This window comes from Manis pentadactyla, chromosome 9 (assembly GCF_030020395.1).
Source record: "Manis pentadactyla isolate mManPen7 chromosome 9, mManPen7.hap1, whole genome shotgun sequence".
NCBI lineage: Eukaryota > Metazoa > Chordata > Mammalia > Pholidota > Manidae > Manis > Manis pentadactyla.
Genome location: NC_080027.1, coordinates 13252497 through 13279841, shown reverse-complemented (window position 1 = coordinate 13279841; position 27345 = coordinate 13252497). Strand labels below are relative to the sequence as shown.

The 27345-nt window shown below is 39.7% G+C and overlaps 1 protein-coding gene and 1 pseudogene across 2 annotated transcripts in view; one reads left to right on the top strand and one right to left on the bottom strand.

The window, feature by feature from the left end:
* Positions 1-79: 79 nt before the first annotated feature.
* SPDYC (speedy/RINGO cell cycle regulator family member C) overlaps positions 80-27345 on the top strand; it is a 40420-nt gene continuing 13154 nt past the window's right edge. The window contains exons 1-3 of one of the 2 annotated variants that reach the window (XM_036928502.2): positions 80-466; positions 13611-13658; positions 15706-15787. The gene's annotated coding sequence lies outside the window, so the exon portion shown is untranslated. The remainder of the gene's footprint in view (positions 467-13610; positions 13659-15705; positions 15788-27345) is intronic. The other variant, XM_036928513.2, reaches the window with a different exon arrangement.
* On the bottom strand, positions 11306-12636 carry LOC118933780 (protein C3orf33-like; annotated as a pseudogene).

Sequence of the window (27345 nt, the reverse complement as noted above, 5' to 3'; positions counted from 1 at the left end):
TTGTGCCTACGGTTCGAGCAAGAGATGCGAGAGGTGATCGGAGTGGAATAGGGCAACGCGGGGGCTGGTTAGAATCCCCCTATCTATTTGTCACGGATGGTATCGTCTCTGCCGCTGAGGGGCCTCAATTTAGCGGAGGACTCCGACTCTGAGCGGCGGGAAGGTGGATCTTCCGGCCGGCCGTACCACTTAGACGTGGAAGTATGCGAGGGGCAGACATTACAGGCCTAAAAGAAAGAAAATGGTTTAGAGTCTCGTTCCAGGAGGATTCACAACAGGTTGATAAATTAGATGCCTTCAGGGAGAGCTGTATTTAGAAAAGAAAAATTTATCTCCTGCGTTATCACCCCCAAATTGTGTGGGGGCGAATTGGGTCCGTGGCTGCTACTGATTGGCCGAGATAGAGTTACGCGGACCACTGAGAAAAAGAAAGGAAATTTGCTGGCCTATAAGAAGAGACAAGCAGGTGAGCGGTTGCTAAGGGCGGAAAGCAGTGTTGCCTAGAGCTAGGGCCAACCCCAGTGCGTAGAGTTTGGCGAAGGCGCAGCCCGTTTGCGGGTGTTCAGTGTCTGCCCTGTGGGAACGTCTGCCGCGCAGCAAAAGGGAGGGCAGCTTGGTGTACCTGGGACTAAGGCAGACTTTTAAATTATGGCTAATGTTGGGGTTTGAGCGTCCTTTGCAAAAATCATGACTTTTACGTTGCATGCCGCACCCCTCCCCGTGATGGAGGTCCTTGTATGGTTCAGCTCTGGGCCATTGCCATAGCAGCCCCTGGTTTGGGGCTGTCCTGTTTTTCAGTTTGTGTGTCGGTCGGGGCCAACCCAGTCCGCTCATTGACAGAATGGAGCACATGCACCCATTTTGTGCCTTGCGTTTTTCTCCGTCATCTCATTTAACCATCTATCACTAAAGTTTATGAGCTAGGTGGTGGTTTCCTCATTTTATACGTGCGACAGTTGAGGTTCAGAAATTTAACGAGACCTCTCCTGGAATTGTCCTCAGGACTGTCTGACTAAATTCCTGTGTTTTCTCAGTCACCTTCTCAATCACCTGTTGACCTGAATTGGTAAGATTCTGACACCTTAGCTCACATCTTGCCTCTCCTCCCCACACTTTGCGCTTCAGGTATATGCTCTTGTTTGTGGGGGCCACAGAAAAATCATATACGCAATGTTCCAAGTAGGACCCTCACCTTTTGTATAGGCCTTTCCTCTCTCTAGGATCGGCTTTCTCCTCAAGTATCATCATAGTAAGCATTTCCTACCTCCACAGATGGGATGGGGGGCCAGTCCATGTGTTCCCACAATGTTTTGTGCTTTGCTTCCCCCATCACGGCACTTAGCACCTGTGCTGACACTGGCTATGGACTTAACTCTTGCTTGCATAGGCCCTGAGCTTTAGGATGGAAACCTGAGTCTTTTTTCCTTACATTGAACAAAGTAAATTTATGAACAAAGACTATCACTAGTGTTAAAGAAAGTGATTTTCTTACGATAAAGGAGTCAGTCAAGAAGACTTATACTAACCCTATATACGTTTATGCACTGAACAACAGAGCTTCAAATTACAAGAAGCAAAAACAGATTGAACTGCAAGGAAAAATAGGCAAATCCACAATAATAGTCGAGATTTCAATAATCCTCTCTCACTGATTGATAGAAGTGGTCAGAAAATCAGCAAGAATGTAGTTGATTTGAGCAATATTGTAGAACACTTGACCCAACAACAGCAGAATACATATTTATCTTAAGTGCGCACAGAACATTTGCCAATATAGACACAATCTGGGGCATTTTTATATGTTGGCAATGAATAATCCAAAAGTGAAATCAAGAAAACAATTCCATTTACAATGTACCAATAAATTTAAAAATTAAAGTCACATAAAGTATTTCTATGACCAGAATAGAATTAACTTAGAAATCAATCAGATAAAAATCCTTGGAAACTTCCCAAATATTTGGAAACAAAATGAAAGACTTCTAACAATTAATGGATTAAGGAAGAAATCATAGGGGAAATTAGAAGAAAGTATTTTTAACGATAAAAATGAAAACACAACATATAAGAAGTTGTGGGATTCTACTAAGGAAGCATTTTGGGGAAATGTATAGCATTAAATGCCTATATCACAAGAGATGAAAGGTCTCAAGTCTATGTTTTCAGCTTCTACCTTAAGAAATTAGGGGGAGTAAATCAAACCCAAAATAAGCAAACTAAAGGAAATAATAAAATCCAAAGAGGAAATCAACTAGATAGAAAACAGAAAAACAATAGAGAAAATGAAACCAAGGCTGGTTCTTTGTAAACATCAATAAAATCAGCGACCAACCAGACTGATCAGGAAGTAAAAAGAAAATGACACAAATTACCAATATCACGATTGAGAGAGGTGACATCCTATAGATTCTACAGACAGTAAAAGGATAATAACGGGGGTATTACGAACAATCTTGTGCTGATTAATTACAACTCCTAAGATTACAAGCCAGACAAAGATGTCTGCTTTCCTCACTTCCACTCAAAATTGTACTGCCAAGCCCTGGCAATGTCAGTAAGGCAAGAAAAGAAAGCTATACAGATTGTAAAGGAACATCTATAACCGTTTTTATTCACAGACAACATGATAGTCTATGTAGGTAATCCTAACGAATCCACAAAAATCTACAACTACTGAGTTTAGCAAGGTTTTAGGCTAGAAGGTCAATATGCAAAAAACAACTGCATTTTTAAATACTAACAGTAAACGATCAGAAATGGAAATTAAACACTACTTATATAGCATTGAAAATATCAAATGCATAATGACAACATTTATTGAAAAAACAGGCAAGGCCTGTACACTGAAAATTATAAAACATTGCCGAGATAAATAAATAAATGGAGAGTTATACTTAGGCTTCTGTGATCAGTTTTTCTCAAATTGATCTATAGATTCAATGCCATTCCAATCAAAATAGCTGTAGACATTTTGTAGAAATTGACAACTGGCTCCAAAATTTATTTGAAAATTCAAAAGATGTAGAATAAGCAAAACAACCTTGAAAAGGTTGAACAAGGTTGAAGGACTTCTGCTACCTGATTTTAAGACTCAATATAAAGCTACAATAACTAAAACAATTTGGAATTGGTGTAAATTTAGACATATCAATAAAATAGAATACCAGAAGTAAAATGACATATTTATATTGATTTTCAATAAAGACAGTTCAAGGGAGAAAGACAATCTTTTCAAAAATGGTGCTGGAGCAATTGGATATCCATATGTGCAAAAACAAAACAAAAACTCACCCCCTACCTTGTATCACGTATAAAACTTAACTTGAGATGTAGCATAGACCTAGATAGAAAACCTAGAACTATAAAACTTTTAGAAGAAAACATAGGAAAAAAATCTTAGTGATGTTAAGTTAGGCAAAAAATTTTTAAATAGGACACAAATAACATGAACTATCAAAGGAGAACATTGGCAAACTGAACTTAATCAAAATTACACTTTTGCTGTTCAAAAGCCACAATTAAGAAAATGAAAAGTTAAGAGCACAATTTGGGAGGAAATATTTGTAAAACATATGTTTCTGGCAAAAGACTCATACCTAGAGTACATAAAGAATTCTTACAACTCAAGAAGAAGAAGATATAAAAGCTAATACAGAAATTGGCAAAAAATTTGTACAGACATTTTATCAAAAAAGTAGCAGGATGGCTAATAATCCCCTGAAAAGATGCTCAACACCATTAATCATTAGATAAATGCAAATGAAAGCAAGAGGGTACTACAACACTAGAATGGCTAAACTTTGAAAGACTGACCACATCAAGTAGTGACAAGGATATGGAGCACCTAGAACTCTCAAATATTGTTGGTGGGAAAGCAAAACGGTATATCCATGCTGGGAAACAGTTTGGTAGTTTCTTATAAAGTTAAACATACATTTACCATATGACCTAGCAATCCCATTTTAGATTACCTAAGAGAAATGAAAATAGATATTTCCACATTAGTGATAGCATCTCAAGTGGTTCTAGGGTCAGGGGGTGGGGGAAGAGATTGCATAGTGGCACAAGCAAACCTTTTGGGTGGCACGAGAAAATTTATTTAACAGAACAATGCAGCATTCTGCATTCTACATCATGACAATGTTAGCAGTTACAAGACTATACACATTTGTTAAGCACACCAAAGTGTATATTTAAAATTGGTAAATCTTACTGTATATTAATTATACCTCAATGAAATTGATGCATAAAATTGTTGTAAGTGAATATACATTTTGACCTAAACCTTTCGTTTTAAGGAGTCTGTGCTACTTAAGAATGCATACATGAGCCCAAAGATGTAAGCCTAAGGGTCAATGCTACAGTGAACATTTGTGGAATGAATGAATGAATGAGTAAACACAATATAGTCCAAATTACTGTTCTGTCAGAATGAATGTCAACATTCTTTTAACTAACATCCAGCACATTTTTACTGAGCACCAACTATGTCATAGGCTTAGAGGTGGGATTTTTGGACCACTCACAACATAACACTAGGCTAGACAACCTGGATGTCCTCTGAGGCCAGAGAAGGGACAGGAAGTTTCTGCCCATTGCAGGCAGGGGGCAGGCAGCCATGTATGAGGCCATGTCAGGACTCTTAACCCAGGCCACTGTGGGCATATGTGAAAGGGACATAGAATACAGAGGTGGGCTGAGGGCAGGTCCAGGGAAAGCACCTTTCACCCAGTCTAGTACAGATGGAAAAAGGTACTGGGAGCAATAAGGTGCTGGCTTGGGCAATCAGCAGGCACCCAGCCAATCAACACACTTTTACAGGAGCTGTTGTGTGCCAGGCACGGGGCTGGGTGCTGGGGATTTAGGGGGAGTGAAAAGACACTTCTGCCCTCATGAGCCTTCTGCCCAGTGCAAGAAATTTAGGGCACACGCCTTTCCTCCTGCCTCCTTCCCATTAAATGCATGGAGTCTCCCTCCTCCCATTGATTTGGTTGTTTACCAATCCAACAAGTATTTATTGAGTGCCCACTGTGAGCCAGGCATTGTTCCAAGGGTAAGGACGTGTTAGTGAGTCAAATAGCCGAAACCATGGAGCTTACAGCCAATAAAAGACAATAAATAAACAAAGAAACATGTAGAGAAGTGATGACTTTGGGAAACCCAGAGGGGACGGGACAGTAAGCAGATGAGGACCCAGAGCGTGGCAGAGAGACAGTTCTGCCCTGCAGAGGTGTGTGCATTCAGGTGGGCACAGGAGCTGGAAAGGGTACAGCGTAGGAGGTTGAAGGAGTGAGGTATTGTACCTAGTTATTTTAGAAAGAGGGGATGGGGATGCAGCAGAGGGGTGCAGGAGGACTCCCAGGAAGCAGGCGAGCCCCAGGAATTCTGCGGCCTTGAGTTCAAGGTGAAACAGCCTTGATCTCTGTTTTTATTTGGTCATTGATCCATTGATTATTTAGGAGCATGTTATTGGGCTCCTGCATTCTTAGGGTAAATTCCTAGGAGTGGAATTCCTGGGTCAAATGGTATTTCTATTTTGAGTTTTTTGAGGAACCTCCATACTGCTTTCCACAATGGTTGAACTCGTTTACATTCCCACCAGCAGTGTAGGAGGGTTCCCCTTTCTCCACAACCTCGCCAGCATTTGTTGTTGTTTGTCTTTTGGATGGTGGCGATCCTTACTGGTGTGAGGTGATATCTCATTGTGGTTTTAATTTGCATTTCTGTGATGATTAGTGATGTGGAGCATCTTTTCATGTGCCTGTTGGCCATCTGAATTTCTTCTTTGGAGAACTGTCCGTTCAGCTCCTCTGCCCATTTTTTAATTGGATTATTTGCTCTTTGTTTGTTGAGGTGCATGAGCTCTTTATATATTTTGGATGTCAACCCCTTATCGGATATGTCATTTATGAATATATTCTTCCATACTGTAGGATGCTTTTCTGTTCTATTGATGGTGTCCTTTGCTGTACAGAAGCTTTTCAGCTTGACATAGTCCCACTAGTTCATTTTTGCTTTTGTTTCCCTTGCCTGGGGAGATATGTTCATGAAGAAGTCACTCATGTTTATGTCCAAGAGACTTTTGCCTATGTTTTCTTCTAAGAGTTTTATGGTTTCATGACTTACATTCAGGTCTTTGATCCATTTCGAATTTACTTTTGTTTATGGGGTTAGACAATGATCCAGTTTCATTCTCTTGCATGTAACTGTCCAGTTTTGCCAACACCAACTGTTTAAGAGGCTGTCATTTCCCCATTGTATGTCCATGGCTCCTTTATCATATATTAATTGACCATATATGCTTGGGTTAATGTCTGGAGTCTCTATTCTGTTCCACTGGTCTGTGGGTCTGTTTTTGTGCCAGTACCAAATTGTCTTGATTACTGTGGCTTTGTAGTAGAGCTTGAAGTTGGGGAGAGAGATCCCCTCACTTTATTCTTCCTTCTCAGGATTGCTTTGGCTATTCGGGGTCTTTGGTGGTTCCATATGAATTTTTGAACTGTTTGTTCCAGTTCATTGAAGAATGCTGTTGGTATTTTGATAGGGATTGCATTGAATTTGTAGATTTGGGCAGGATGGCCATTTTGATGATATTAATCCTTCCTACCCAAGAGCATGGGATGAATTTCCATTTGTTAGTGTCCTCTTTAATTTCTCTTAAGAGTGTCTTGTAGTTTTCTTGGTATAGGTCTTTCACTTTGTGCCTTCTCTTTTAAAAATGATTCCAAATTGATCTTGCCAGGGGTTTGTCAATTTTTTTTATTAAGGTATTATTGATATACACTCTTATGAAGGTTTCACATGAAAAAACAATGTGGTTACTACATTCATCCATATTATCAAGTCCCCCCCCATATTCCATTGCAGTCACTGTCCATCAGTGTAGTAAGATGCCACAGAGTCACTATTTGCCTTCTCCATGCTACTGTCTTCCCCATGATTCTCCCCACACCATATGTGTCAATCATAATACCCTTCAGTCCCCTTCTCCCTCCCTCCCTACCCACCCTGCCTTACCCCTCCCCTTTGGTAACCACTAGTCCCTTCTTGGAGTCTGTGAGTCTGTTGCTGTTTTGTTCCTTCAGTTTTGCTTCATTGTTATACTCCACAAATGAGGGAAATCATTTGGTACTTGTCTTTCTCTGCCTGGCTTATTTCACTGAGCATAATATCCTCCAACTCCATCCATGTTGTTGCAAATGGTAGGATTTGTTTCTTTCTTATGGCTGAATAATATTCCATTGTGTATATGTACCACATCTTCTTTATCCATTCATCTACTGATGGACACTTAGGTTGCTTCCATATCTTGGCTATTGTAAATAGTGCTGCAGTAAACATAGGGGTGCATATGTCTTTTTGAATCTCAGAAATTATATTCTCTGGGTAAATTCCTAGGAGTGGAATTTCCTGGTCAAATGGTATTTCTATTTTTAGTTTTTTGAGGAACCTCCATATGGCTTTCCACAATGGTTGAACTAGCTTACATTCCCACCAGCAGTATAGGAGGGTTACCCTTTCTCTACATCCTCACCAACATTTGTTGTTGTTTCTCTTTTGGATGGTGGTCATCCTAACTGGTGTGAGATGATATCTCATTGTGGTTTTAATTTGCATTTCTCTGATGATTAGTGATATGGAGCATCTTTTCATGTGCCTATTGGCCATCTGAATTTCTTCTTTGGAGAAGTGTCTGTTCATATCCTTTGACCATTTTTTAATCGGGTTATTTGCTTTTTGGGTGTTGAGGTGTGTGAGTTCTTTATATATTTTGGATGTTAACCCCTTGTCGGATATGTCGTTTACAAATATATTCTCCCATTCTTTTTGTTCTGTTGATGGTGTCCTTTGCTGTACAGAAGCTTTTTAGTTTGATGTAGTCCCATGTGTTCATTTTTCTTTTGTTTCCCTTGCTCAAGGAGATGCATTCAGAAAAAAGTTGCTCTTGTTTATATTCAGGAGATTTTTGCCTATGTTGTCTTCTAAGAGTTTTATGGTTTCATGACTTACATTCAGGTCTTTGATCCATTTCGAGTTTACTTTTGTGTATAGACAATAATCCAGTTTCGTTCTCTTGCATGTAGTTGTCCAGTTTTGCCAACACCAACTGTTGAAGAGGCTGTCATTTCCCCATTGTGTGTCCATGGCTCCTTTATCATATATTAATTGACCACATATGCTTGGGTTTATATCTGAGTTCTCTAGTCTGTTCCATTGGTCTATGGGTCTGTTCTTGTGCCAGTTCCAAATTGTCTTGATTACTGTGGCTTTGTAGTAAAGCTTGAAGTTGGGGAGTGTAAACCCCACTAGGGTTTTGTCAATTTTATTGGTCTTATCTAAGAGCCAAGTTTTGACTTTTCTGTTTTTTTCCATTATATGTTTTCTATTTTATTCATTTCTGCTCTAATTGTTTTTATTTTGTTCCTTCTACTTTCATTAGCTATATTTCTCTGTTTTTTTTAAAGCTGTTTATTTGAAATGATTTTAGACTTACAAATAATTGCAAAACCAGTGCAGAGAGTTCCTGTATACCCTTCACCAAACTTCTCTTAATGCCAACATGTTAAAGAATAGAAGGATGGCTATTGAAACTAGGAAATCAACAGTGAGATAATACTCTATTAACTACTCTATAGACCTTATTTTAATTGTGCCAGTGGTCCCATTAATGTCCTTTTCCTGGTCCAGGATCCAACCCAGGATTCCAAATTGCATAGTTGCTGTATTAGTCATTGCTTTGTAACAGTTACCCTAAAACTTAGTAGCTTCAAACAACAAACAGTTATTATCTCGTAGTTTCTGTGGGTCAGGGGTTTGGGAGCTCCTTAGCTGGGTAGTTCTTTGCTCAGGGTCTCTGGTAACATTGCATTCATGATGAAGCCAGGACTGCGGTCATCTGACATCTTGATGAGGACTAGGGGATCTGCTTTTAAGGTGGTGTGTTCATGTAACAGCCGGCAGCCTGAGTTCCTCACCATGTGGGTCTCTCCAGAAGCAGCCGGCTGCCATGCCATGAGGCCACTCAAGCAGCCTCATGACAGGGCAGCCGGCTGCTTCTGGAGAAAGTAACACTGAAGTTGCGCAGTCTTTTATGACCTAACTTCAGAAATCACCCTCTTTCCACATATGCTATTGGTACAAGGTCAGCCCTATTCCCTGAGATCCAGGATCCCTGGGAGGCTGTCTCAGAGGCCGGCACCCATGGCTGTCATGACTCCTTGGTCTTCTCCAATCTGAGACAATTTCTCAGATTTCTTTTTTCCTCCATGAACTTGATACTTGTGAAGAGTACTGGACAGTCATTTTGTAGAATAGCCCTCAGTTTGGATTTACCTGATGGTTTGTCATGATTACTTTGAGGTTATTCATTTTGGGCAAGGATCCTCCAGAAGTGGTGTGATTTGCAGTTACCAGTGAATCATACACCAACGAGTACCAGTTGGTCCCTAATGCTGGTGCCTTACTGCTCATATTAACTTGGACTACTTGGTTAAGGTCTTGTCTGCCGGGTTTCTCCACAATAGTTACTCTTCATCCTTTGGTGATGAGTACACATCTTGTGGGAACATACTTTGAGTTTATGCAGATACCTTGTTTCTCATCACACCTTTACCTACAACTTAGCATCCATCAGTGGTTCATGCCTGCAACAGGTTTTACTGTGGTGTTTGCCTTATGGTGATTTTCTGTTTCCATCATTGTCTCCTACATTTATTTATTGGAATCCTACTATGAGGAAGAAAGAACTGTCCCCTCTCTCCCATTTATGCATTTATTTATATCAGCATAGACTCATGGATATTTATTTTATTCCATGGGTAATAATCCATTACTATCTGTGATGGTTAATTTTATAGGTCAACTTCCCTGGGCCAAGGGGTGCCCAAATATTTGGCTAAATATTATTTCTAGGTGTGTCTGTGAGAGTGTTTCTAGAAGAAATTCACATTTGAATCAGTGGACTGAATGAAGCAGTTTGCCCTCCCAAATGTGAGGGGACATCCTCCAATCCGTTGCAGGCCTGAATAGAACACAAAGCTGGAGAAGGGAATAATTCACCTTCCTGCCTGACTGCTTGAACATCAGTCTTCTGCCCTGGCTGCTCCACGTGTGTATGTATGTCCTGTTGGCTCTGTTTCTCTGCAGAACCCTGTCACACTGTCATCACTTACCTGACTGCTCAGACTGGGCCCCTCGGGACCTCCTGCAGGTTGGCTCCTCTCCTGAAATGTCCCCACCATTGTTTGAGCACTTCCTTCCTTTCTGCCACCGCATGATGTTCCAGACTCATCTTGTGTTCTTTCTGCCCGAGCTCTGAAATGAACCATTTCTCCAAAGAGCCCTGATCCCTTTTATTGGCGAATGAAATTTAGGAAGCGAGGTCTGTGTATTGGCTTTGCTCACTGCTGCCGGGTGTCATGGCCTCCAGACTTCTCAGTGGGTGGATAGGAAATACCTGTGTGCCTATGCACATTATTTCTAGATCCATCCATCTGCATTTATATATTAAAACCATGAGTTTATATAATGCCTTTGATTCCAGTCCAACACCACGGGGCTCATTCTAGCCTTTCCTTTTTCTTTATTTGTAACTCCTTTCTCTGACAGTGAGAAATATGGCTCTCATTATACATAATATATTACTTATGTGCTCAACACAAGTTTACACATTCATCAGTTTCAGAATTTGTAACTCATAGCACTCTGAAAAACAAATATACTAATTCAAGTACAATACCTGTGGTGTTCTGATTCTCTTGTCTTCTGTCTATGGTATGCATTCAAAATACTCTTATCCAAAGTGACTTAGGTGAGGGTCTTTCTTCCCCGTTCCCTTCAGTATGATTATGTCACTCATTTTTAATACAGCCAGATTCATTTCCTACTGTTTATTTTCCTTTTTGGGTTCCTCCTACATTCTGATTGACTTCACTTATTTATTGTTTGGGGTGCGGGGTAGAACACTGACATGGGCCTAAGAGTCAGAACTACCCAAAAGCTATACTCAGAGAAGTGTCCCTCTTCTCAAACCCCTTCTATGCCGGTTCCCTTCCTGGGTTCTTCCTACCCACTCTCACCTAATCCTATAGGGAACTAGTGTCGTCAGCTCTGGTTTGTCCTTCCTGTATTTCAGTGAATGGATATATGTATATTTTCTTAAACTCTTCTCATTTTTACACAAAGGACAGCGTACTCTGCTATGGGAGTGTTATGTGTTCTTTCATATATAATAACAGTAATGGTATGACACACAGCAGTAATAGTAGTACAGCTCTGTTTGGGTTCCCGGACCTGATTCCAGTGGGTGTATGTGTGTGGAGGGGGGTCTTCCCACACATAACACCAAGAAATTCTTGGAACACCACAGAGTATCAGAGAACTTAACTCAATTCTTTTTTTTTTGATGTATAAAAAGAGTCCTTTATTATAAGCAATCAAAGCTGATAAAATTAGAAAAATAAATACTCCTTTTAAACAAAATTAAATATGGCTTCCCAAAATAACTAAAAGAACACTATTTGGCCAATAGTTAAACTCTCTCTTCAAATATTAGCATGACATGTACATCCTTCAACCTGGTAACCTTTTATAGAATGTTTGATTTTTCCTAAAATCATATTACATAAATCAGAATTTGTTTAAATTATTCTGATATTTATAATAAGCACCTCTGAAATATTTAAATACCATTAGAATGCACCTTTGATCACTGACAAAATTTCTGTTTCAACTCAGTGAAAAATATCTATATATTTACATATTTTGCTCCTTTCAGAGTAGATCACCTCCAGCCCTCTTGGAATATTTTACCCTTTTCTACAAAAATGTATGCTACTCATAAGTTCTCCGAACTTGAATATTAAGGAGTAGTTACTCATGTTGTCTTTCCATGTTTCATAATTCCTTCTAAATTTGTCATAATAACTTTCTTTTCTCAAGTTGAAATCTGATCCAATTTTTTAAAAATAACTGTCTTTTTTCCATATTTCTCTCCAGGAATCTTTGAATTTTTCCAAGTAAGTTTCCTTTTCAGGTTCTTGCTTTCATATTCCTTCTTTTTTTTCAAGGCTTTTAATTCAGCTTTAAGTAAGTTGCTGTGAATTTTCTAATAGATATTAGAATCATAATTTAGCCCTTTAACAAGAACAGTTTTGCTAAGGCCTCTTCTCAAAATTTCTTCATTCAGATTCACATTAAAATATCTACCCTTATTCACTAAAAGATAGCAAAACAGTGCTGAATTCTCCTTTCCAAGAAGTTGGAACCATAGTAGTTGGGAATTTAACCAACAAAACACATGGCTCTTTTCTCCAAAGTGATATAATAGGTAAAGTAATGGGAATGTGTTCAATTTCTAAACCATTCTCAGTTATTTGACGTACTCGTCCACGTAGTTTAACATTCCTTCTTACGAATTCTAGTGGAATATCTGAAGAACTCGTAAATTTTGATGCCACTCGAACACTTCTTAGAAGTAACATTATTCCAGCTATGGTCATTACGGTGCTGATGTCCTGCCCGGCCGCCGCATCGGCGGTACCCGTACGAGACGCAGGTGGGCGTCCACCCGCTGCGAGATCCGCGCCAGCACACTGGCCGCCGCGCAGTCCCGGTCCGGCGGCGGCGAGGCGGGGGCCGGGGGGCGGGGCCGGGGGCCGCCGCCCCGCCATGTTCCCGGCTTCCCGCGAACCCGCGTCGGCCTCCAGGGACGGCCAACAGGGGTTAACTCAATTCTGATGCAATCTGCCCAGAGGCAGCACCAGATTCCCCAAGTTAAGGGCTCTGTCCTACAAGACTGCCTTCCACCCGCCACTCCAGACGCTGGTGGCAGGCTCCCGGCAGCCCCCTGTTCTTCCGACCTACCTGTGCAGATTGGAGGTTCCCACGACCTCCCCCTTAGGTTCAATTAACTTGCTAGAGCGGTTCACAGAACGCAAGAAAACACTAATGTTTACCAGTTTAATAAATTAACAGCCAGATGAAGAGGTACAAAGGGCAAGGTCCCCAGTAAAGGAGCTTCTACTTGGCGGAGGGTGGGGACTGGCTCGGTGGCACAGGGAGGCTACCGGTCCCCAAGCACAGAAGCTCTCTCCGACAGAGAAGCAGGATCCCAGAGAGCGACGAGCTCTTCTCAGGGGTTTTTGTGAGGACTCCACTGCATGGTCACGATTGACTAAATTATAGGCCACTGGCTGATTCAACTTCCAGCCCCTGACCACCGGTGGAGGGTCCAAAAGTCTCTCATTAGCACAACAAAGCACCCATCTCACCGTTAAGACTCTGGGGTGTCTTCAGGAGCTGTGGATGAAGACCAAATATACCTGGGAAATACATATTTGGTCATCTGATGACCAAATATGTATTTCTTATGACTCATTATATCACTGGGAGATTATTCCCTGATAACTAGTTTATAGAGATCTTCCTCATTCTTTTTTATAGCTGCATCATACTCCCATCATCTGGATGCCCCACATGTATTCTCCCATCCCCCATGTGTGATATAGTATGTAAAGCTTGTTTCAATTATTTGCAATTACAAATAATTATAATAATAATATAAAAAATAATACTCAAAATAAATGATATGTTTTTTCATGTTGTTGCAGGTGTGTCTTCAGGGTAAATTCCTAGAAGTGGCATCTTTGGGCCAGAAGGTAAGTACATGTGTAGCTTTGCCAGACACTGTTAAATTTCCCTACAGAAGGCTGTACCAGTTTGCATTTCCATTGACAGCATAAAAGAAGGTCTTTTCCCTCCCCAGCCTCACCAACAGAATATGTGGTCCTACTGTTTAGCGTTGCCAATCTGATAGGCGAGGAATGGTATTTCAGTGTTGACTTAATAGCAGCTTCTGAGCACTCCAAGAATCTGGCAGTGGCGTAGCTGAGAACTCTGACTCAAAGCTTCTCTTGAGCTAATCAAGCTGTTAGCTAAGGCTGCAGTCTACCTAAGGCCAAAGCCTTCAGGGTCACTGTGTAAGTTCTCTCACACAGTTGAGGGCAGGCATTGGTTCTTGGCTGGAAACCTCCGTTCCCTGCCACCTGGGCCTCTCCGTGAGACTGCTCACAACATTCTTTCCTTCAGAATAATTGATCCAAGAAAGAGAAAGTGAGAAAGGCCCAATATGCAAACCTTAGCTTTTCTTTAATAACCCAGTGTCAGGATTGGCATATTATCACTTCTGGTGTATTTTATTGGTCCAACCCTGGTACAGTGTAGGGAGGGATTGTACAAGGTTATGACTACTACCCTGGGGGATGACGGCTTTCAAATCATCCTTAGTTCTGTTGTTGTTCCTGGTATTTTTCTGGCTACTTTTTCAGTATGAACTTTAGTATTAAGTTGTCTAATTTTAAGCTTCTTGATGTTTTCATTGGGGTTGAATTAAATTAATAAATTAAACTTAAGAAGAACTGACATCTTTATAAAGTTGATGGAACCCCCATTCCAGGAACAGGGATGTCTTCTTATTTGTTCACATATTCTTTTGTGTCTTTCAGCAATATTTAAAAATTTTCCTCATATGGGCTTTACAACATTTCTTGTTACGTTTATTCCTTGGTAATGATCTTCTTTGTTGCTGTTGTAAATGAGTTCCTCTGCTATATCTTCTAACTGATTATTGTTTATGTATATAAAGACTATTAATTTCCATGTATTAATTTTGTATCTAGCCAACTTGTTCAAATATTTTATTGTCTGAGTTGGTTTTATCATTGATTCTCTTAGGTTTTATAGATGTATTATCATTGTCTGTAAAATGGTGATAGTTTTACATAATTTTTCCATTTCTTATTGTTGTAATTTATTTCTCTTATCTAATTGCATTGGCTACTACCTCTAGAAAAATGTTCAGTAGCAGAGATAGTAGGCATCCTTGTTTTTGTTTCAGAAATGTCTCTAGTGTTTCTGCTTTTAGTAAATACAGACCACATATTATATATAAAATATAATGTATATACATACACACATATATATTAATGTTATATATCAATATTAATTATGTAATTAACATGCTATAATTATTTATTATGTATTATATATCCTATTTGTATGTATCTATACATATGTTAAGATGCATACCTATACATACTATATATAGTAAATGAATATCTTTAAATTCCTATTTTCATAAGTGTTTTTATAAATACAGGGTGTAGGTCACATTTGACGGCTGTCTGCTGGCAGAATTCCCTCTTGCTTGGGGAAGTGAGTCTTTTGTTCAGACTTTTCACTGATCAGATGAGGCCCACCCTTATTATGGAGAGCAATCTGCTTTACACAAAGTCTACCAATTTAAATGTTAATCTCATCCAAACCACCTTTATAGAAACATTCAGAATAAAGTTTACCACATACCTGGTCACCGTGCCCAGCCAAAATGACATATAAAATTAACCATCACAAGAGCTCATTACTTTTTATCACTGAATAATATTCTATTTTATGAATATATACCGTTTTGGTTATCCATTCACTTAATTGAAGTTAATCTTGGTTACTTTTTGTTTTTGGCAATCATGAGTGAAATTGGTATAAATACTCATGTGCAGGTTTTTGTGTGGAAAAAGAAGTTTCAATTTCTTTGGTAAATACCAAGGAGCACAATTGCTAGACTGTATGATAAGAGTATGTTCAGTTTTATAAGAAACCACCAAAGTGTCTTCCAAAGTGGCTGTACCATTTTTGCATTTCTTCCAGCAGTGAGTGAGAATTCCTATTGCCCTGCAGCTTCACCAGCATGTGGTATTGTCAGTGTTCTGAATTTTGGCCATTTGAATAGGTATGTAGTGGTATCTCAGTGTTAATTTGCATTTCCCTGATGACATATGATGTGGAACATCTTTTCATATGCTTATTTGCCATCTATGTATCTTTTTTCATGAGATATCTGTTAAGGTCTTTGCCCTTCTTCACCTCTTTTTCCTACTCCCCCAACCCCCTCCCCCATGGCAACCACCAGTCTCTTCTTTGTGTCTATGAGTCTATTTCTGTTTTGATTGTTTTGTTTTTTAGAGTCCACATGTAAATGAAATCATACAGTATTTGTCTTTCTCTGCCTGGCTTATTTCATTTAGCATAATACCCTCCAGGTCCATCCATGTTGTTGCAAATGACAAGATTTCCTTCTTTTTTAGGGCTGAGCAATATCTCATTGTATATGTGTACCACATCTTCTTTATCTATTCATCTATTGAGGGATACTTAGCTTGCTTCCATGCCTTGGCGATTATAAATAATTTGATTTTATTTTTAATCCTGGCCACCCCAGGAGTTGTCCCTGACTCAGGGATGCCTGTTGTTTTGCTAGTATTTGGTCAGAGGTTGTGCTTAAGCTCCTGTGTTAGTGAGGCTGCTTCTGTGTTGGTCCCTCCCTGCTTCTGACCCACAGATAAGAGGGGGGAGACACGATTAGATATCGAAGATCTGAAAGGACCAGCCAGGGGACTTGAGGCATAACAGCACAAGAGTGGTGCTGAGAGGGCTCCCCTCATATTTATTGAGCCAATAAATGTTAGCAACAATAGCATTTTGTGTAGGGATCCAACACACAATCATTAGTTCTCAGCTGTCTCCAGTCTCTTGGGGCGTGACGTTCCTTTGTGGTGAACAATGAAAGGGCAGTCATGTCACAGAAACTGTTTTGGTCTTGATCACGCATCATGAATTACAAGAAAAATAATCAAGTCAGGTATGATTATACATTTGATTTATATATTAATCCCACATTTCCCCCTTATTTTTTTAATAAAATGTTTAAGTAGTAGGTAGACATATAAAGATTACAGTTTCTAATAGAAAGTTTTTAACACAGTTTACTTTTTCATAAAACATAATCTATTTTTTAAATCTCATGATGTAAACTAAAGATGGAAAGTAGAGTTTAGTGCAGTAGGAAGGCAAGTGTAGGCGGTCAGGCCCGTGCCTACAGACTAGGTATTGATCGGAGCGAGACAAGGACAACGAAATAGCCACGGGTGCAGAAGATTTCTCTCAAAACTGGGGGGGTGAGGTTCTAAGCCTCACCTCTGTTGACCCCCAATTTCTCACCCTGCGATAGCCCCCCTGCGACTGTGCCTGTCTTAGGTTGTTCCTCCCTTGAGGAATCTTACCCGTCTCTGGCTAACCAGCCATCTTCCAGGGCCATACAGGGAGATAGATGTAAAGTTAGTAAGTGAGAGAGAAGCAATATTCTTTGAAAAGGTTAACTTTTTACTTTTTTGCAGATTTATGCCTCGTGGCTTCTATGCCCAGCACTTGTCTTGAGGTATCTTTACCACTTGGAAGAATTATGATACTTGGTAATTTTAAGTATGAGGCATGAATTCTAGGAAAGGACTGTATTTAGGAAGGAAGAAGAAAAGCTATAGAAGTAGCAGACAGAAGAAAATATGAGATTATTTCTTTGACATAACTTCTTGTAGAGTAACGTAAGCATGTGTAGGTTTTAACAAACTACTAATTAAATTATGTACACACATTAACAGAACAGGAATACAGATACTTAACAAAAGCAGACCTACAATTACTGGCCATAGCCAATGAAACCGAGAAAACCAGTTAGGTAACCCAGGCATTTTGTGAAAACTTATTAATATGATGATGAATATTATCTAATTGATTTTGAATAGTTTGAGAAAAATCAGACAAATTAAAACCACACATTCCTGGAAACTGTTCGCATCCCATATGTTCTTTTCACAGCAGATAGTCTACAGTAGTGCAATTCTGAAGCACCGCAACTCATACTTCTCCTAGCTCTTGATTGAGTTCAGATAATATAGAAGAAGTCAAATTCGTTGTTTTACTATATGCACAAGCCAATTTAGATATCTCCTTTTGCATTCCACCAACAAGTCCAGGAACTGGCGGGAGAAATGCAGCTGCAATTGCAACAGAGGCAGGATCTAAAAGTTTCAAGTTGTCATCACAATCAGACAGCGGAGCTCGGGGAAGTCTTTTGTGATTATTTCCAGGATGATCTATTAGAGCAGGAAGAATGTGTCCCACGCCACAAACGCCTCAATAATGTGAAGAGAGGGCTTGATACATTTTGTTATTACACAAAAATACCCAACCATCTGGAAGTCTATATACAGAAGACCATTTTTCATTGATTGTAGAATTACAATAAGAAGGTACATGAGTACAATTAATACATACACAGTCAGTGATTATAGTAGTACTAACAGGTAAATTTTTTTGAGCATCAGAAGTGAGAGTCTTAGGAGGAAGAGTGATATTTATGCCTGATATGTTAGTAAACACCGTAAGAGGAAGTCCTATGCCTACTAAATTCTTCTTCAGCAGTCCACTGATAGAGGAATCTCCTGCCACACAAAAAGATGACTTGTGTAATCCCTGGCTTCTGAGTTGTAACCACAAGTTAGGTGAGGAGAAATTATTTTCTGGAATGAGTGATATATTTAAATACACATAACTACTTTTATATAACGTGTCAGGAGTTCCCTTTTGAAACTTCTCACAGTTATAATTGCTAGTATCTTCTTGAGTCAAAATTGTCTTATAACTATCATAACGATCATTATCTCTAACAGATTGATCAGTAACATTATACCATCCAAGTTTTCCTCTGCCCTTTTATCTATATATTTCTTCACCATCCTTTTTCCATACTGTAGGGCCCACAGGAGTGGAGCAAGTAGATAAGCAATGAAGAACTACACCATGGCCTAAGTAGGGGGGGCTATCTACGCTTGCTGTTATAACCCAAGCCTGTGTAGTATGTACATGCATAAGTGCTATTATGGGGAATGAAAACAAAGGTGCTATCTTTTGATGGGTTTCAGTTTTCTGTGTCTGACGTACAGCCCTTTGTCAAAGTTTTTTGATGGTCATCCTCTGGAATGACTCTTCCAGAGGATGTTGATGTTGGTTCTTCTTCATATCATATCTTGGTTCATTTTCTGGGCAGCCAAATCAGGCGTTGATCCTCTGTAACAACACAAACAAACCCTTTGCCCCACACTTTGATATGACCTTTATACCATTGTGAAGAACCTATTGGAGACCACTGCACAGGAACTGCTGTTGTTTTAGAAAAAGAAATATTATCAGAAAAATATATTTCCATAGATGATCGTCCGTCACTCTTTAAAAGATCAAAATTAAGGATATGTAAAGCATGCATTCATCATTGATTTGCAGTTAATTTTATCATATTGGGGAGTAATACCCTTTTTGTTTTAATAAATAATGCTTAAGAGTAAGATGATGATGTTCAGTTAGAGCTTGACATGTAGAGTTATAAGGAATGCCTGTTTATGAGTGATATTATATAACTGAAAGAATTTTCTTAGCATAGAGGAGAGGTAAACTGGAGCATTGTCAGTTTTTATGGTGGCAGGAATGCCTAGTACTGCAAATGCTTGTAAAAGATGAGTGATAACCTGGTGAGATCATTCTCCTGTTAAGGCCGTGCCCACGAAGCAGAAGAGTAAGTATCAATGGAAACATGAACATGTTTGAGAGTTCCAAATTCAGGAACAAAAGTAACATCCGTTTGCCATAGGGCATTAGGACATGTTCTCCTGGGAACGGTTCCAGCTTGTAAATGAGGAGAATTAATTTGAGAACAGGTTCGACAAGAATTCAAAATATTCTGAACTTCAGATAGAGAAAGAGAAAAACGCTTTTGTAAAGTAAAGGAGGCTAGCATGAGTCAGGTCATCATAGCGTTGAGCCGGTGAGTAATTAACCAAAGAAACAATCTTGTCTACTTTATCATTATAGTATGATAAAGGACCTGGTAAATTAGAATGTGATCGTATATGAGTGATAAAGAAGGGGTGTAGATGTTAACGGATACATGTCTGTAACTGAGAGATTAAAGTGTTAATAGGGGATTGTACGGTGCCCAACGTTGCAGTTTCTAATAGAGGAACAGAAAAGGCAGCATAAACAGAGTCAGTAACAATATTGAACAGACCTGGAAAATCTTGCAGAGCTTGCAATACAGCGTATAACTCATTGTGTTGTGCAGAAGTAAAAGACGTTTGAAAAGTTTTTGACAAACCAGAACAAGTTGTATAAAACACTTTAAAAGATTTTGTACCACCTGTAAAACAGGTAACAGTATTTAAAAGTGGATTAGGAGAAGTTTTTTGAGGAAGGATCCATTGATGGTGCTGAAAAAAGGAAAATAATTTATTCTTAAGGTAATGACAGTATTTCCTAAAAAATCAGAAAGTGAAATTTGCCAATGAGTATTTTCTTGAAATACTTGAATAATATTTTGTTTAGACAATGGAAGAATAATGGAGTGAGGACCTTGACCAATCATCTGTCTTAATTCCTTTGAGGATAATGGAGGCTACTTTGTCGCTGTAAGGTTGTAACAAGGGTTTAGTTTGATACTGTAAAAATATCCATTCTAGCCAACCATCATATTGACAGCAATCCTGTGGGAGAATGGGGTGTAAAGTAAATTAGTAAAAGCAAGGGTTTGTGTAAGTCAACTTTTGATAATTGAGCTTTTTGAATGTGTTGTTCTATACATTTGAGCTCTTCCTCAGCCTTTGAGGTTAAGTCTCTAGGACTGTTAAGATCTGGGGGTCCTTTCAAGGTATTGAAAAGATGTTATAGTTTATAAGTAGGAATACCTAATAAGGGTCAGATCCAATTGATATCTCCTAATAGTTTTTGAAAATTATTTAAAGTTTTAAGAAGATCTCTCATCTGAATTTTCTGAGGAATTATTGAATTTTCTTGAATTTTATTCCCAAGTAATTCATTGGGTATTGTATTTGTATTTTTTCGGGGGCTATTCGGAAGCCCCATTGTTTTAATTCAGCTTCAGTCTCATTGAGAATAGTAGTAAGAGGCAGATGTTTAGGTAGGGCTATAAGAATATCATCCATATAATGAATGATATAAGCTGAGGACCATTTTTTATGTACAGGTTGAAGAGCCCTGTGCACATAATTTTGACAAACTGTAGGGCTGTTTAACATTCCTTGAGGAAGTACTTTCCACTGGAACCTTTCTGAAGGGGACTGTAAGTTTAAGGAAGGGACGGTGAAAGCAAACTTTTCCCTGTCTGCTATCAATGATAGCCATGTTTCAGTCCTTTGGAATCATAGCCGGAGAAGGGAGGCCTTGTTGTAAAGGTCCCATAGGTTTAAGGACTGCATTGATTTGTCTTAAGTCATGTAAGAGTCTCCAGTTTCCTGACTTCTTTTTTATAACAAATACAGGGAAATTCCACGGGCTTGTGGAGAATTCTGATCTGTCTAGCTGAAGCTGTTCTTGAACTAATGTGTGTAAGGCTGCCAGGTTTTCTCCACTGAGGGGCCATTGATCTACCCAAACAGGTGTTTGGGTGGTCCACTGTAATGGTATAGGAGCTGGCAGCCGTGTATCAATGACCCCTAAGAAAAAGATGAAGGTTCATCAAAAGACAGTGTAGCTTGCCATTGCTGCATCAGGTCTTGTCCCCAGAGACTAAGTGCTACATCAACAATTAAAGATTTCAGTAAAGCTAATTGTTTCTCAGGGCTAGACAATGTAAGGTAGCTGAACTTTGTCATGCTTGAGAGGCTGTACCAAAGCCTGAAACTTGAATGTGCTTTTCTTGTTTGGGCTAATTTTTCGGCTGATGTTTAAGAGCAATTACAGACACATCAGCCCCTGTGTCTAACAATCCTGTAAAAGAGTTGCCTTGAATACAGACCTTGTATTGAGGTCTGTCAGATGTGATTTTTGTATTAATCCATATTTGTTTATTTGTACTTCCAAATCCACCCTTTCTCCTTTCATAGGGTGTTGTTGAAGGTGGGAGATAGGGGAGTAAAAGCAATTGGGCAATTCTTTCTCCTTGAGGTATATATAATTCTTTATCAGATGACACCATTATATTAATCTTACCTATATAATCTTGATCAATAACCCCAGATCTTACTATTAATCCTTTTAATGTCCAACTGCTGTGGCCCAAAAGTAATCCTACAGAATTGGTTGGTAAAGGGTCAAAAATTCCTGTACTAAGTAATTGGACTCCTTGTGATGGATGTAAAATATACAGATTGAGAAGAGGCAAGATCTACAGCGGCACTTCCTTTAGTTGCTGCTTGTAAATCATGCCATGTTCTTTTAACTGGAGAAGGTGGCTCTCTATTATTTTCTAGGGTTTCAGAGGCTGGCCCGGTTGAAGGTTTAAAGGCTGAGACCCATTGATAGGATTACCATCTTTATCAAATTTTGAATGACATTCATTAGACCAGTGTCTCCCTTTTTTACATTTTGGGCAAACAGATGGTGGTTTATTTTTGAAATTTCGCTCTTTTGTCCTCTTTTGTGATCGGCAGTCCTTTTTCATACGTCCTTGTTTGCCACAACCAAAACATTTCAAATTGTTTGAACTTCCCCTCGACTTTCCTTTCATAGCGGTGGCTAGTAAATTAGCTTGATATGTAGGGGAACCTACATCTGCACAGGCCTTGATATAATCTTCTACTCTAGCCCCTGCAGCTTTTAAAGGTCTAAGAACTCTCTGACACTCTGTATTTGCATTATCATAGGCTAACATCTGCAACAGCGGGTCTCTCAAATCTGGGTGTGCTACTGTCTTTCTCAAATTATCTTGCAGTCTCACAACAAAGTCGACATATGGTTCATTAATTCCCTGTTTAAGTTTACTAAATGGTAAGGCAGGCTTTCCAGCTGCTTGTATTTTTTTCCCAGGCTTTTAGGCAACACAAACGTACTTGCGTTACTGCCCTATCATCGTACCCTGCTTGTCTATGTAACTGCAGCCAATCTTCTTGTCCTGCTAGTTGTTCAGCAGTTATAAGAATTGGAGGATCGGCATGCTGATTTCTCAAAGCTTGTGCTTTTGCTTCTTCACACCACCACGTCTTAAATTGTAAAAAATCAGAAGAGTCTAGACAAGTATGAGCCAATAAATCCCAATCATGAGGGATCATCCTTTCTTGTTCTGCCAACCCTCTCAAGAGACCCACAACGTATGGAGAATTAGTACCATAAGAGGAAACAGCCTGTTTAAAGTCTTTTAATGTCTTGTAAGGAATAGGTGTATAAAGTGCTCTGACTCCTCCTTGTGGAAAATCAGGATCCTCGTTTGACCCAAAAGGAGCTAAATTAACTGGTGCCACTAAGGGTGTCAGGTAAGCATCTATATCACCCTCCCTCTGGGCTTTGTGTATTCCTGCCGTGAAGGCAGACGCTGCAGGAACGGGAGCTGAGGGTTTTTTACGATGAGAGGAACGAATGGGACTCTCGTCGTCAGTCTCTGAGGAAGAGGAAGAGGAGGACGAAGAGGAGTCAGACCGATGTGGGGCTGAAGACCGCTTACTTGATTTCACCACATCATCTAAAAGTTCTCTCTCACACTCGTGTGTGTCTGATTTGGTTTCAGACAGTGGGGGAGTTTGCAAAAGTTGCAAGGCGAGAGTGATCAGATTACATAAAGACCAAACAGGCACCGGGATAACATCCCCGTGTCTGTGAGCTTTTTAAAAATATCTTAATACATTATCCCAATCAGCTTGTTTAAGGGTTCCCTGTGGTGGCAACCAGTAACAATGTTTTTTAATATATTTGTGAAGTTGAACAAAATCCTTTTTAGAAGTTTTCACTCCTGATGTTTTTAGGAGGGCAAGGAGTAACTTTAAATAATCCTCCGGTTTAGCTGCTTTAGATGCGTTTTGGCCCATTATAGTGCCCCTGACGTCTCGACCCTGTCCCTACGTATGCTTTACCGGGAGTCTTACCGGGACTGATGATCTTCGGAGCTTCCCCGCTCTGAGTTTTCGGGTCCCTGTTTGGGCGCCACTTGTCGGTCCCTCCCGGCCTCTGACCTGCAGATAAGGGGGGGAGACACGATGAGATGTCAAAGATCTGAAAGGACCAGCCAGGGAACTCGAGGCTTAACCGCGCAAGAGTGGTGCTGAGAGGGCACCCCTCGTATTTATTGAGCCAATAAATGTTAGTTAGCAACAATAGAATTTTGTGTAGGAATCCAATACACAATCATTAATTCTCAGCTGTCTCCAGTCTCTTGGGGCATGACGTTCCTTCGTGGTGAACAAGTTCCTACATGGTGAACAAGTTCTTACATGGTGAACAATGCAAAGGCAGTCACGCCACAGAAACTGTTTTGGTCTTGATCACGCATCATGAATTGCAGGAAAAATAATCAAGTCAGATATAATTACACATTTGATTTATATATTAATCCCATACTTCTGTTGCTTCTTTTTTTTAAAATGAACCAGTTTTATTTTTATTTGCATTTAACATGATTATATACAGTCATGTGCCTAACAAGATCTGTAATGTTTTATTAAAAATACAGTACAATAACATTCAACATGAAGAAGTTCATATTTATATATATTTTCCTTCATAAATAATGCTGTGAGCTACTAAATTCAAGCACTCTGATGCACAAGTGGCTAGTGTCTTGAATTACCTGAGTTTATTCAAACACCGTAAAAAACAAAGACAGTTCAGTGCAATGATTATGTAGAAATTAGTCATTTACTTAAATACTATATTAAGATATGCCTAAAGAATTTTACATTAGAACTGCTAGCCTAGTTACCCTTTATCCCTGGGATGAACAATGACAAAGACTGCCAGAGACATTGGGAGAAACATCTACGGAGTATTCTGTTTAATAAGTTGTGTTTATACACTGTTAACCTGCCTTGTCAGAACAATGCTAGGTTTAAAAGCTACACAATTTGAAATATCGTGAGGCTTCTGCCCTGTATTGATGGGTCTGTTTGTGGCTTGGAGAATGTCTTCAGATCTGCCCCATATCCTGCCCTGATTGCCTCCAAGCCCATGCAGCCTAGTACAGGTGCACAGCCTTCCCAACCCCCAGGGTAGACCGTGGTCCCAGAAGGCCTCTTCTTGCCGGTCTCTTCCCTTGATTCTTTCTGTTAAATTTCTGGTTGCCCCAGTTCTTGCTACCAGGATCAAGGAGCTATGAGTACCCCCTTAATTGCTGTCCAGCAAGATCTCCCCTGCGTTCAATAATGCTAATAGGCATTGTTCCAAATAAAATCAGTTCCTTCAGGCGGGACTGTGGAACTCTTCATCCTCATGGCCTGCCTTTCCACACGGGCGGAACCTCTGCTCCCCCACCCCCCACCATGGGAACTGGGGCAGGGAAAGCATCCCATTATCTGTAAGAGTGGTTTGGGTGGTGAATAGTAGTCCTTGGTCTTCTCGGCTGTTCCCTCTTGGCACGGAGACAGTGGGAGCATGAGCCATAGGGATCGAGTGTTTTAGGCCTGTCCTGCCTGTTGCAGAGCTTCTTCCCTTCAAGTAGGGGTTGTGCGGTGTGTGTGGGGGGGCGGGGGGGTCCTCATTTGCTGCATCTTCCCGGAGCAGAGCTTCCATGACAGACATTGACAGCCTTAGCTCTCCGTGGGGGGATGGGGATTGGAGTGGGAGGGGGAGCCCCCGTTTTCTTGGCTGGAAATCTCTTGCTTCCAAGAATGCTTCAATGAATGCTTCTGCATCTGTTCATCTGTTCAATATACCCTTAAGGTACTGTCCAGATCTTAAATAATTGGGTTTTTAAAATGTCCAGTTAAATGGTGGTTTTACTGGGGAGACGGTCTACTGAGCACCTCAGTCTCCTGTTCGAGAAATCAGTCTCTTAAGACTTAAAGAAATTTCTTGTGTCAAGGGTTATTTTCCCTCTCATCATTTCTTATTTGTTATATATATATTTTTCCACCTTTTTTCTTGAACAAGTGAGCTAGTAGTTTGTTAATTTTCCCTAAAATCCAGGTCTAATTTCTAATCTCAACTTAATTAATCTCTGCTTTTATTTTTGTTCTTTCCATCTTTGTGCTTTCTTTTGGTTAACTTTGTTGTTCTTTTTCTAGTTTTTTCTTTTCTGAGCTGGGAAATTCATATCATTCTTCTGTTTATAAAGATAAAAATGTTTAGAACTTTCCTCTGACCATTGCTTTAAATATTTCTCATAGAGTCTGATAGTATTTTCATTGTCCTATTTTTAAGAAATTATGTATTCCAACTGGTTTTTACTTAATTACTTTTGTTCTTGTCTTTGTTAATAATTACTCATTACATTATGCTCAGAATATTGTTTATAATATTTCTTCTTTATTGAATTTACTGGTGATTTCTTTGTGATTAAATGTATGATTAACTTTCTGTGAATGTTTTGTTTCTTTGGATTCATTGATATTTCTTCTAGGGGGAATTATCCTCAGCTGCTGTGTGTTGGATTCTATTTTCTGACTATTTTGGTTTCTGATAACAGTTCCCTATGGATGTGTTAATCCTCTTGTTCATTGCTGTAGTGGGGTGGTTTATAGATTCCTGGCTCAATAGCACACTCTTATGTCAACATAGCAAAGTCCAGGGAGTTCAGTGGATTTGTATGTTTGGCGGGGGGAGGGGTGTGTGTCCTCCGGTTGTTTTTTGTCATATAAGACCCTAAATTTTTCCCTTTTGTATTTTTCACCCTTCATCACTCAGTTGCCTGGGGACACATTTTGCGCATTTTGGCCATTTTCTTTCCTCCCAGACGCTATGCATTTTAAAGACTGTCTCTTCAAATCCCATATGCTAAGTCCCTATCCTGTCTCTACGCTCTGATCTCCCAGGACATTTTCCTAGTATTTTCAGATTGCGGGAGGACTTCGTCTTTCCGGTGGAGGTTCCAGATCAACCCTGGGCGCGGTGGCCAACGCCCCCTTCCCTCCTGCGTCTTTCTTTCACGAAGCCCCCTGGCGAGCGTGTTAGGTCCGCTCTGCGATTTGGTGTGTTTTCTATTTACAGTTATTGTGAAGCTTGGACATTCTCTACTTTCAGGTTAAGCTGAGGATGTGGTTTCTGCAGTTTTATTTCCCATTCTTGTTCTGATTTGTTTTGGGAGGAAGCACTAGGAGACGGGGACCCAGGCGGCTGCAGCGGCTCTCAGCTACCCGGAAGTCCTCCGCTTTTTTACAACTTCATAAGGCGGAGGTTAGCTCGTTAACTTCCACCCTTTATTTTTTAATATTTGCAGTTGAAGTCATAAATGCTTAAGGGTTGTTAATTGTGTCCCCAATTTTGACATACGATATTTTCTTATGATCGAAATCCAGAACAACGCGAATCTATTATTTATTTTCTACTTTCTGTTGTATTTTTTCTCTCTTTGACCCAGAAATTTCATAAAACGTTTCTTAATTTCAAATTAGGTACGATGTTTGTCTACTTATGTTTGTTGGCAGTGTTTCACTGAATTGCATTGTGGTTAAAAAATTTTTTTTTTTAATTTTAAGTTTTTGACATAAGTTGGGTTGCCTTATGATCTAGAATTTGATCACT